Below are 13,769 nucleotides of genomic sequence, written 5' to 3'. Positions count from 1 at the left end.
CCAATTCTCCAGCTCACAGATCTGATCTTCATCCCAACCACCAGATGCAAGGACCAAATCATCTAGAATTTATTTTAGAATATATTTTTTTATCAATCAAGTTTTATAAAACCTTGAAATTGGCCTCCAAGGCTGTAAATGAAAATTAAGTTCATATATCAATCTAATAAAATGTCAGAGTTTTTTCTCAATATTTTCTGGTGGGTTCCGGAGTTCTACTTGTGGATTTAATAGTTATTTTTCTTGAAGTAGACGTAATTTGCTTCTTGTGGCTCTCTACCCATGTCAATTTCATTTTCACACATCACATCATGTCATTATGAGATCTCTCTTATGCACTATTTTCAAATTGTTGAATACCTTATTGTTTAGGATGGCTTCTAAATGTGTAGAATCTCACTTGAGTGCATATGCAAATCGGTAAGTAACTATATGTAATCTTAACTGTTGGACGATAATGGATTACTAATTTTTAGTTATCAATAAGTCTAATGCCATAATTTTTCACAAGTATTGAGATGATATGTCACTATTACTACATTTCATTCCATGTAGGCTCCACTCTATTTTAAAATATAGAATCTCACTTGAGTGCACGTGCTTATCGGTAAGTAATTGTAAGTAGTTCTAACTGCTGGACAATATTAGATTCATAACTTTACATTATCTACTAAGTCTATTGCATACTTTGCATAAGTATTGATATGGTAGGTCGTTATTGGTACATTTCATTCCATGTAGGCTCCGCTCTATTTAAAAATGCAAAATCCCACTTAAGTGCATTTGCTCATTGATAAGTAACTGTATGTAATCCTAACTACCGGAAGATAATGGATTACCAACTGTAAGTTATCAATAAGTCTAGTACCATTATTTTTCAGAAGCATGACATAGTGGTTGTTATTAGTAGATAATAAAAGTGGTGTTAATAATTTACCAACATAAAAGTGAAAATTTTCAAACCATAACTTACAACCTTAATTGTTGTGAGCTTTATAGCTCAACAAATATTTTAGTGTTTCCAATGAAGACATTTAGTTCAGATCCATCATTCCCCATTGTAACTATTGAATTATCAAAAACAATTACCACCTTAATTAGCAAGTATCATTTATCACAACTTATTTGATATTTCTAGTTTATTCAATTTATGCAAAACTTGTATTTTTATAAAATGGTATGTAAAACTTGTTAAACTTTTACTCAAATTTTTTTTTTCTTCTATATTTAACTGTATGTTATTTTTCAAACTTGATAAATCAACCAAAATAAACTCTCCTAAACTAAAACTAACGCTAGTAAAAGTAACACTGAGGATGCAGTAAAATTGAACAACTTGCTCTTCGCTGCGAAATTTACCACTGCTTCCTGTTAGGAAAATAGAGCACTGCTCTTGGAGAGTGGTTTTTTCAAACGCCCGAAGTATATGCGGTTGGTTCTTCGAGGGGGCTGTCCTTATCTCTCACAGTTCTTGGAGACCATTGGGTGATACATGTAACAGTCCAATGTGTTTCGCTATGCAAAACCGCGGACATATATAGCAAACCTTCCAAACATGGCCTCGGCCTTGCATATAAATTGGATGCTCCTCCAACCATTTCCATACACAGCCTCTAAGTGAGCTTTAGAGAGAGAGACAGAGATAGAGAGAGTTCTTCAAGTGAGAGACAGAGAATTCTTCAAGTAAGACTTCTCTTCTCTGAACTTCACAAAAGAGCTAGAAAGAATAAAAATCCTAAGACTTTTTCTTAGCCACATTGAAATCTTTCCTTTGCCCTTTAATGTTCTTGGCATGCTTTTCTCATCCAAGTTTGACATTTCTTTCTTCGTCTTCTTGTCCCATGATATAATCAATTTCAAGTCAATCTATTATTTACGATTGGCTATGAAATTAGATTTGAAGAGTACAGCAAATTTCATGTGAAAATTACGTGTGTGTGTGTTTTATTTATCTGTTGGTGTTCTCACCCCTATTAGATGAAATGATTAAATTCCTTATTCTCCAAAATTTTAAAATTTAATAAAAATTAATAATTTATTATAGTATCAAAAGTCTAAACTTTTGAGATATGGTAAATTTAATTATTTAACCACACAATTTTAAAACTCCTCTTAATAGAGGATCGAGACCCGACACATTAAATTTTGAATAAAATGTATTAATATGACAAATTTAATTATTTAACAATACAATTCTAACAATATAGGCTCACAAGTGAATGGACTATGTTAGATTAAATTCATCACTTACTACAAAGTTAACTTTTGGGACAATCGATAATGTGTGTATATATATAATGCCAATTTGGTCCCCACAAAGTGAAAATATTGATTCCGCCCATGTTTGAATTCTTGTAAATGAATATTAATCCAATAGATCCTTTATATTTTTCACATTGTTTCGGCACTATTTTGACGTATTGATTTTGTTTATTTGCATGTTTTGAACTTGAAAGGTTTATTGTGATTATGGCTGCCGGGAACCTGAACATTGACCTTAACTCAAATGCAAACCCAGAACTCCTTTTTATGATCACTCAATTCCTTGAGCGTGAAAATCTGACAGAAACAGCTCGCACGTGAGTCTTCATTTTTCTCTCCAATTTTCCTGTCCATCTTTTGAATATAGAACATCGCTTATTTCAAGTACATATATAACATGCTTGTTTTTCTTGGATAGCCTTGAGCGCGAATCAGGCTTTTACTTCAACATGAGATTTTTTGAGGACCTGGTGCACAACGGAGCATTTGATGAAGCTGAGGAATATGTCAATGGCTTCACTGATCTCCATGAAAACTCGTTCTCTACCAAGATCTATTTCGAACTTATAAAAAAAAAATTCCTTGAGACCCTGGAAGAGTAATAAAGCTTATAACATTAATTTTTACTCCTATGTCCTTTCTAACTACAACCCAAATTTTATGTCTAAGCCTTATTATCATATATATATGTGTAATTTTTGCTGTATTGGCAGTGGAGAGCGTTACGGGGCTTTGACCATGCTCATGCAAGAGTTTCGTGATTTTGCACCTTACAACAGAAGCTTGTGCGGTGAAGCCGCTGCGCTTTTGACTGTGGATGATTTCAGGTATGTGTTACATACTATACAGGATCATACCCGGTTCATAAAAGTCCCACTTTATTAAGGCATGATAAACATCCTTATTCCAAATTTTTTGTTATGAAAAAAAAAAAAAGAAAAAAGGATTAGGTACAAAATAAAATAATTTAAACTATGAAAGGGTCAAAATAGACAAGATTTAAAAATGAGAAAATCCTTCTTTGTTAACAATTTGCTGATGTGACCCTTCCAGGACTCATCAAGCACTTGCTGGTCATGGAGAGATCAACGAAGCAAGAAGATCGGCGATGAATGACATTCGAAGGTGCATCCAAATGAATCCGGTTTTCCATGGGAAGCTGGAGCCGCCAAATATCGAATCCACTCCGCAGGGTGCCATTATGTATGGCAACTCAGAGAATCAGAATGAGCAGCAGAATGGAGTTGGTGGAAATGGTGATCCTGCTCCACCACCTAATGATGACATCTCCTCTCCCGGGAGAAACTAGAATGCCCAATGGGTGGTGCTATCCCCTTCCTGAGATAAACTAGTTTTCCAGCCTCTTTTAAGTGATGATTTCTTAAAAATTATCATTTCGTAGCATACAGGTTTTTTTTTTTTTTTTTTTAATAGTTTTTTTAGAACACAGGGAAAGCGGCTTCGCACTTGTCTTCCATTATTGTTGTCTTTAAATTTCGATACAGGAATGGGGGGCTTATCTTTAATTGCTGTTTTAATTTAAGTTTATGAAGTTGAACTCAGTTGAATCGAAAATCATCTAGTTTTCAGAAGTTTGTTTTCTTTATGCAACTGCGTGTTAACTATAGAAAGGGAAAAACACAATCGTTGTTATATTTTACGTTTTCCTTTCAAACACAAAATAAAGGATAATTAAGAAATTGATGTAGTAATATGCTTATTAAGCAACTAATATGGTAGTGTGTGTTTGTTTCTTAAAAAAAAATAAAGATTGGTAATTGTCCACATTACTTAAAGAGAATATAATTTAATTCACTCTCCCTTAAAAGTTAATATAGTTTTTTAGCAGAGTTTGTGGCATATCTTTATATTAGAATATTGTTTTCTCTTCCTTGTGCGTGTGTTTATCTTTCAAAAAAATAAATAAATAAAAGTTAACACATTAATTTGAAAGGCAATTGTTAGGACTTCTAGTGTTGGTATACACATTAGAATGAAAAATAAGTTGGTTCATTGCTGTTTTCCTCATGATTTTTGTGATATATTGCACCATACAACTATTGATTATAGATTTGTAAATTCATACAAGTTCAATTGTCAAGAGAAGAAATAGATTTGAGGGTTGATAATACACAGTCAATTTTTAAAGAAAACATTGAAGAGATTGAAAATAAAAAATCAAGTTTTGTCATCACAAGTTGAACAATATTTTGTTAAAGAAAATGATTTGCATGAAAAAATATTCTGAAATCAATGAGAAAAGATGGGTGTTTTTGAGAGACTAAATGAAGATTACAGTGAAGCAAAATCTCATTAGGTAGAAATTGTAGATAAAATTGTGAAAACTCTTGATGAAATCAAATCTGATGATGGCAAATCTTAATATCCTATTATTTTAGTGGAAGGCAACACAAAATTTTGTTTTATCAATTCTATTGGGGTTGAAAGATTGATTGGATCGCCCATTCTTATTTGGTTAATCTTTTCAATTGCATGAAGACCAAAGAATTTTTTTTCTTGTTCAACCGATGACTTGCAAGTTTGGGAAGAAGACAGAATGGGAGAATTATTCAAAATATTTGTTTGTTTGGCATGGAGGATTCATATCTCCAATATTAAAGTGAAGAAGAGGTTTTTTTTTTTTTTTTGGGAGGGATCTGATGTAGGACATAATATGCAATTTAATTTTTGTAATTTATTAATTTTTATATAATTTTCAGAATTTTAGTTCTAGGGCTAGTATTCCCTAAATAATGTTTTTCTAGTCAAATTAAGGTCTTGTTATGTTAGGCTATCAATTAGGATATATTTTAGAATATATTTTCTTATCAATTATCAACTTTATGGAGCCTTTAAATTGCCCTAAAAGACTATAAACAAAAATTAAGTTCAAATTTTACTTTAATAAAGTTTCAGATTTTTCTCTCAATTTTTCTAGTGGATTTTGGAGTTTTCTTTGTAGATTCAAGAAACCTCCTATGGAACGGGGGTTATTTTTATTGAAGTAGACATTTTATTGAACGGGGGTTATTTTTATTTTCATTTTCACACGTATCTCCTTTATTCTTTCAGATTGTTGAGTACCCTATTGCTTAGTATGGATTGTAAATAAAGGTTTCATTCCATGTAGACTCCACTCTATTTTCAAATGTAGAATCACACTTGAGTGCATGTGTTGACCGGCAATCCTAATTGTTGGATGATAATGGATTCCTAATTATAAGTTATCAATAAGTCTAATGCCATATTTTTTCACAAGTATTGAGCTGGTATGTTATTATTACTATGTTTCATTCTGTGTACGTTCCACTCTATTTTGAATGTAGAATCCCACTTGAGTGCACATGCTTATTGGACAATAATTGCATGCAATTCTAACTGCTGGACGGTAACGAATTACTATCTTTAATTAAGATATCAAATAAGTCTATTGTCAAACTTTTCATAAGTATTGATAAGGTATGTCGTTACTAGTATATTTCATTCCATATATATAGGTTCCACTCTATTTTTAAATGTACAATCCAACTTAAGTACACGTGCTTATTGTTAAGTAACTGTATGTATCCTAAATGCCGAAAGATAACGGATTATTAATTGAAAGTTATCAATAAGTCGTTACTAATATATTTCATTCTAGATAGGTTCCACTCTAGTTTTTAAATGTAAAATCCCACTTAAAGTTCACGTGCTCATTGTTAAATAACTGTATATATCCTAACTGCTGGAAGATAACCGATTACTAACTGTAAGTTATCAATAAGTTTAGTACCATTATTTTCACAAGTGTTGAGATATTGTGTCATTATTCCTTATAATAATAATTGTAGGGTCGCGTTTCGAGGCCCAGGCCCAACAGGTATGGGGTTCTGGCCCAAGGAGCGCTAGACAATGAATTTGTAGATAGCGGGTTACAGAACTAGGCCCTAACAAAGTGAGTGTTAGTTAACTTTGGGCCATACAACAATCGAACATAAGAAAATCTCCTTCATGTCCATTGGATATTCGGTCCGAGGAGGCGTATGGGGTGCACCTCTGTTCCTGATCAAAGGCTATGGTCTTTCTCTCCTTCTTCTGTTCTAAGTTCTTTCTTTTTTCTTTTTTTTCTTTTTCTTTTTTTTTTTTTTCAGTCCCCCTCTTCATGGGGACTCCCTTCTCTTATATAACCCCCTTGAAGTCATCAGATCCTTACACCTGTTGATCATCTGGACCTTCACTTGAGTGCCCGTCCCATCGGACATCTCCCCCATCTTTCTGTGAGTTGTGGTAGTCAAGGTAACACTATTCGCCAGTCCTCTCCACATTAATGCGGCTAGAAAAGCAGCTGTCATGCATTTAATGTGGCAGTTGTGGTCTCTCCCTTGACATCCTATACTCTTTTCCCTCTCACAGGCTTGTGGGACTCATCCCTGCTACTAATACTCGTTGGAGTCATTCTTTATTACTGGTAGGGTGCATGTTTGAGCCATACTTAGTACATCCAAGGAGACATTTCTCCTCAGACCGCCTTTTAAACAAGATTGGGCCCATAAGAATTGGGTCGGGAGCCCTTTTGGCGCCTACACCTTCTCCTCGGACGCAGTCGAATTCTATATGGGGCTCAAGGCCCATTGTTTGATCTGGGGACTTTACCCCTACAATAGCCCCTCAAAATTCCGGTCCTTTCCCTCTTATCCGAGGAGAAAATGCGGGATTTTGACACTTATGGGGTCACTTATTGTGAATCCTTGTCTTACATGTGTGGGGGTACAGCCCCACGCGCCTCATTACTGCTGATGGCGTTTTGTAACCCACGAGGCGCTTTTTTATTATGTTAGGCGGCTTTATGTCCTTCTAATCCAACGGTGGGGCGCCTAATCAACGACTGATATTTTTCCCATTTCTCTGGGCGAGAGTAAGCCCGTTCAGTTTCTCCCCCGTATATAAGATTTCCAAGAGAACTTACTCCCATTTTTTGAAAAAGCACTCAAGCGTCCCAGAGCACTCCAGCACCTTCTTTTGCAAAGTGTTCAAACTCCACAGACACTCCCTTAAGGATTCCCGGCGAGTTCTTCACAAGCTTGAGAGATTTAGGATCTTCGCTCCCGTAAGTGCTCATTTCCCTTCCGTTGCCTTTCCCGACTTTCTTTCTTAAGTAAACCTTCTTCGCGTTGCCTAGGGTTAGTGGGATGGGTAAGCTTGAGAAACTGGTAGACTCTCCGGCCGATATGGAAGGCTTCAAGGCCAAATACCGTATCTTGCCGGGAGTAGGTCTAGAATACAGCTCCTTGGACGAGGTTTTAACCAAGAGAAAGACGGGGCAGGTCGTCATTCCGATGATAGCCTTCATAGAGGGAGGAATGATGATCCCTATGGGGAGAATAATTAGGGATTATTTGCATGGTCATAGGCTGGCCCCCCACCAGTGCGCCGCGAACATATTCCAAATCCTAGGGTGTATAGACGCTCTGAACGAACAGATGAACCTCGGCCTCTCATGGCACGACGTAGTTCATCTATATGAATGTCATAGCCTTAACGAGTTGTATTACCTGAAATCCAGGTCCGACGAGGTGAGGCTGATATCCTGTCTTTCCAAGTCCAACAAAGGCTTGAAGGACGACCTTTTGATCGTCTCCGAAGCATGGCACGACGGTCTTCACTGCCCAGTTAGGGCGAGAACACCAGGTGGGGCACTGTAGGATCAGACCCCTTGGAAGGGATCTTAGTCTCAAGTCTTCTTCTCCTTATTTCAGTTTTAGTTTTGATTATTTGCCTCCTCAGACTAACGTAATCCTTCCTTTCGATTTTGTAGACAAAGAACGAACAACTCCTCAACTAAGTTTGGTCAATGTCTAGGCTCTCAACTTCCTCCTAAGGTCCGAAATTTTTGTGAGTGAGGACAGGCAGTTGCGTGCTGCTCCTCTAATCTTGGACTACGAGCCCCTTTCACGCGCTCTAGTGGACGCCGGTTAAGCCATCAGGGCTGGAAGCCCCTGATTAGCTCGCATCGACGTCTCTAAACCAGGTTTTCTTGCTCAGAGAGACTTGCCTCCCGACCATTTTCCTGCTCAGCGCGCTCTTCCCGAGGCAGTTGTCCCAAGAGAAGGAGCTGATTTCTCACACTCATCTCTTGAGGATCAAATTGACCAATTCCGCTTCGTCGAGGAGGGAGAGGTATCGACCAGGCCTGTAGAGCTCTCGGACTCCGACTCGGGCATAGACCATTCCTTGGCGGCTCCCATTCTTGGTTTGGTAATTGCATAAGTTGACACTAGCCAAGAGGTCGAAGAAGAAGACATGGACTTGAAGCCAAGGTCTGGTCTCAGGGGCCTCCTGTCCAATAGAAATAAAGGGCAGTCTTCCAAGGATGCCCCCAAGGAGCAGGCTACATCCAAACTTCCTCCTCCTCCTCCCCCCACAACTAACCCAACGTTATAACCTCTTCCCAATTTGAGGCGGAAGAGACCTGTGGAAGAGCTGGAGGAGGGCAAGGTCAGCCCCGAGAAGGCCAAGCAACAGAAGAAGGGCAAAGAGCCTAAAGAAAAAAGAACAAAATTTGTTGATAGCCGAGACGAGGCGGCTATGCGGAGGGAGCAGCGGACCTGGTCCCCACGCCTACAGTTGGATAGCGCCCCTATCTCGTGGGACGCGACTCTGTGGGAGTCCCAACGAGGACAGGCGTCCTATCTGGCTGAGGCCTTACAGCAACCCCTTCTCCTGCCTCGTGACACGGAGGGGCTCCGGGCTACTCGGCAACCAGATCTCTTTATGTCGTTGAAGAGAGACATGGCCATGGTAAGCCAAGACTCTTCCTTATTCAGTTTCTTTATTTCGTACCTGTCTGTCTGTTATTTTCTTTTTATCACTTTTCCATTACTCCCACGCAGGTCACTCAACAAATTTTTGTAGTTGAGGAGTGGGCTAAGAAGGCTCGCGAGGGCCTGCACACTGAGGTTCAGTCTCGCATCACTGCGAAGAAGGCAACTGGCGCCCTTAGGCTGGAAAAGGATCGCCTAAATAAAGAAGTAAACGATGCGCTGAAGGCCCGCGACAGCGCCGAGGCCGGGCTTAAGACCACCACCCAGCAGGCTGAGGAAATGCGCAAACAGCTTCATATGTCCGAGATAAACCTCGCGACCGAGAAGCAAATGGTCTCAGACCTCAAGGCCGAGCTATCAAAGGCAAAAGAGGTGGCTCGCCTGGCCAGGGAGGCGGCTGAGGCTGCGGTGGCAGCCTCCTACGAACGTGGAGTGGCGGATACCCAGGCTAGGCTGACCGAGGAGGTGGCTACAGTGTGTAGGGACTACATCGCTATGTCCTGGGGGGTGGCCCTGGACCGAGCGGCAGTGCCTGCAGACTCCGACCTCAGGAAGATTGAGAATATCTTCTTCCCTAAAGATATTCACGAGATTCCGGGTTCGGTTCTTCCTGAGGAGCCTGTCTCTGCTAAGGTCACTACTTCGGATCCCCTCGTACCTGAAACCGAGGAAGTGCAGCCCCTGCAAAGGACAAGTCGGCTAAAAACACCCTCATAATAAGGGATGTGGTTGCGCAAGCCAAGGAGGCCGTTTCTGAGCCCAAGGCAGGAGGTGATCAACCTGAGGCGGAGGTCCCTACAAAGAGTTCTGCCAGGATAAAGCCTAGGGCATTAGTGTAGGACTTTACTTGTAGTTGCCCCCCCCCCCCTTTTTTTTTGTCTTTTGTCTCCTTATTTTACCAACGTTTGTAAGAGAACGCATTTTGGAGCTTAATAAATGATATTATTTCTCTTTTGAATCTTGTCTCACTGCTTCTTTTCCTGCCTTTGTTTTGAATGAGTTTCTGTTATGCTACTAACTGCTTAGAGCCAAACGTTATTCAAAATTTAAGTAGCATGGTTAAGCATGAATGAATGTTTGAGAAAAATGATAGTTAACACCTAGATAAAACTGTACTCTGGTTAATTTCCCCCAAGCCAGTGGTCCGTGGAGCTAGGCAGGGCTTAGGTTCTGTTTACCTCTTAGAAGAAGTTGCATTCTGGTTAATTACTGCTAATCTTGTGGTCCGAGGAGCCAGACAGGACTTAGGTTCTGTTTACCTCTTAGAAGAAGTTGCATTCTGGTTAATTTCCCCCAATCCTGTGGTCCGAGGAGCCAGGCAGAACTTAGGTTCTGTTTAACCTTTAGAATAAATTGCATAGTAGTTAATTTCCCCCAATCCTGTGGTCCATGGAGCCAGGCAAGACTTAGGTTCTGTTTAACCCTTAAAAGAAATTGCACAGTAGTTAATTTCCCCCAATCATGTGGTCTGAGGAGTCAGGCAGGACTTAGGTTTTGTTTAACACTTAGAAGAAGTTGTATTCTGGTTAATTTCTCCCAATCCTGTGGTCCGAGGAGCCAAGCAGGACTTAGATTCTGTTTAACCCTTAGAATAAATTGCACGGTAGTTAATTTCCCCCAATCCTGTGGTCCGTGGGGCCAGGCAGGACTTGGGTTCTGTTTAACACTTTGAAGAAGTTGTATTCTGGTTAATTTCCCCCAATCCTGTGGTCCGAGGAGCCGAGCAGGACTTAGATTTTGTTTAACCCTTAGAATAAATTGCACAGTAGTTAATTTCCCCTAATCCTGTGGTCCGAGGAGCCAAGCAGGACTTAGGTTCTGTTTAACACTTAGAAGAAGTTGTATTCTGGTTAATTTCCCCCAATCTTGTGGTCCGAGTAGCCAGGCAGCACTTAGATTCTGTTTAACCCTTAGAATAAATTGCACGGTAGTTAATTTCCCCTAATCCTGTGGTCCGTGGGGCCAGGCAGGACTTAGATTTTGTTTAACACTTAGAAGAAGTTGTATTCTGTTAATTTCCCCCAATCATATGGTCCGAGGAGCCAGACAAAACTTAGGTTCTGTTTAACCCTTAGAATAAATTGCACGGTAGTTAATTTCCCCCAATCTGTGGTCTGTGGAGCCAGGTAAGACTTCGGTTCTGTTTAACCCTTAGAAGAAGTTGTATTCTAGTTAATTTCCCCCAATCTTGTGGTTCGAGTAGCCAGGCAGGACTTAGGTTCTGTTTAACCCTTAGAATAAATTGCACGGTAATTAATTTCCCCCAATCCTGTGATCCATGGGGCCAGGAAGGACTTGGATTTTGTTTAACACTTAGAAGAAGTTGTATTCTGTTAATTTCCCCCAATCCTGTGGTCCGAAGAGCCAGGCAGGACTTAGGTTCTGTTTAACCCTTAGAATAAATTGCACGGTAGTTAATTTCCCCCAATCTGTGGTCCGTGGAGCCAGGCAGGACTTCGGTTCTGTTTAACCCTTAGAAGAAGTTGTATTCTGGTTAATTTCCCCCAATCCTGTGGTCTAAGGAGCCAGGCAGGACTTAGGTTCTGTTTAACCCTTAGAATAAATTGCACGGTAGTTAATTTCCCCCAATCCTGTGGTCCGTGGAACCAGGCAGGACTTGGGTTTTGTTTAACACTTAAAAGAAGTTGTATTCTGATTAATTTCCCCCAATCCTGTGGTCTAAGGAGCCAGGCAGGACTTAGGTTCTGTTTAACCCTTAGAATAAATTGCACGGTAATTAATTTCCCCCAATCCTGTGGTCCATGGGGCCAGGAAGGACTTGGATTTTGTTTAACACTTAGAAGAAGTTGTATTCTGTTAATTTCCCCCAATCCTGTGGTTCGAGAAGCTAGGCAAGACTTAGGTTCTGTTTAACCCTTAGAATAAATTACACAATAGTTAATTTCCCCCAATCCTGTGGTCTGAGGAGCCAGGCAGAATTTAGGTTCTGTTTAACACTTAAAAGAAGTTGTATTTTGATTAATTTCCCCCAATCCTGTGGTCTAAGGAGCCAGGCAGGACTTAGGTTCTGTTTAACCCTTAGAATAAATTGCATGGTAGTTAATTTCCCCCAATCCTGTGGTCCGTGGAACCAGGCAGGACTTGGGTTTTGTTTAACACTTCGAAGAAGTTGTATTCTGGTTAATTTCCCCTAATCCTGTGGTTCGAGGAGCCAGACAGGACTTAGGTTCTGTTTAACCCTTAGAATAAATTGCACGGTAGTTAATTTCCCCCAATCATGTGGTCTGTAGAGCCATGCAGGACTTAGGTTCTGTTTAACCCTTAGAAGAAGTTGTATTCTAGTTAAGTTCCCCTAATCCTATGGTCCGAGGAGCCAGGCAGGACTTAAGTTCTGTTTAACCCTTAGAATAAATTGCATGGTAGCGTGGCGCCAAGAATTGCAACTTTCATTAATAATAGTACATTTTCAGGTTATTTACATTTCAAGGGCGTGGCACTACATGTTCATCCAAATCTTCTAAAAAGTAAGCCCCTATGCCGGCCACAGAGGTGATACGATATGGGTCCTCCCAATTTGGTCCGAGTTTTCCCCACGCGGGATTTCTTGCAGTGCCTAAGACCTTCCTCAGTACCAGATCCCCAGGTTCCAGGGGCCTTCGCTTCACCTTGGCGTCGTAACCTTGCTTGAGCTTTTGCTGGTAGTAGGCAAGTCGAACCATTGCACTCTCCCTTCTTTCTTCGATGAGGTCTAAACTTTTTTCCAGCAGTCCATTGTTGGCATTGGGGCAGAATGAGCTGGTCTTCTGTGTTGGGAAATTTATCTCTAGAGGAATAACAGCCTCAGCCCCATAGGTCATCGAAAAGGGTGTTTCCCCTGTGGACTTGCATGGCGTGGTGCGGTACGTCCACAAGACATGAGGCAGTTCCTTTACACACCTTCCCTTCGCATCATCTAACCTCTTTTTCAACCTATTTACTATGGTTTTATTGATGGCTTCAACCAGCCCATTCCCCTGCGGGTAAGCCAGTGTGGAGTACCTATTGGCAATTCCTAACTCGCTACAATATCTTCTGAAAACTTTACTATCAAATTAAAGACCGTTGTCCGAGATCAGGGTGTGAGAGATTCCGAACCTGGTGACGATATTTTTCCAAACAAACTTCTTGGCGTCAATGTCTCTAATGTTTGCCAGCGGCTCAGTTTCGACCCATTTTGTGAAATAATCTATGCCGACAAGAAGAAATCTTTTGTTCCCTACTGCTTTAGGAAATGTTCCTAGGATGTCTAGGCCCCACTGCGCGAACGGCCAAGGGCTGGACAACGGATTAAGGGTTCCGCCTGGTTGATGTATATTCGGGGCGAACATTTGGCATTGGTCGCACTTCTTCACATATTCCTACGCCTCTCTCTGCATGCTCGGTCACCAATAACCTTGCGTTATGGCCTTATGGGACAGGGACCTACCCCCCGTATGACTTCCACAAATTCCTTCGTGTAATTCCTCCAGGATAAGTTCAGTGGCATCTGGGTGTACGCATAGTAAGTACAGTCCTGAAAATGAGCACTTATACAGTTTGGAGTCCTCGGACAACCAAAATCGAGAAGCCTTTCTTCTAATCTTGTCGGCCTCATTCTTATCTTCTGGTAAGGTGTCGTGCTTTAAGAATAGTACTAGAGGATCCATCCAGCTAGGCCCTGCCCTGATGTTGTGAACCCGTACTAAGTTAATTCTCGCCATCATCGGC

Source organism: Quercus lobata, chromosome 2 (assembly GCF_001633185.2).
Source record: "Quercus lobata isolate SW786 chromosome 2, ValleyOak3.0 Primary Assembly, whole genome shotgun sequence".
Classification (NCBI taxonomy): domain Eukaryota; kingdom Viridiplantae; phylum Streptophyta; class Magnoliopsida; order Fagales; family Fagaceae; genus Quercus; species Quercus lobata.
This window is presented reverse-complemented; position numbering follows the sequence as displayed.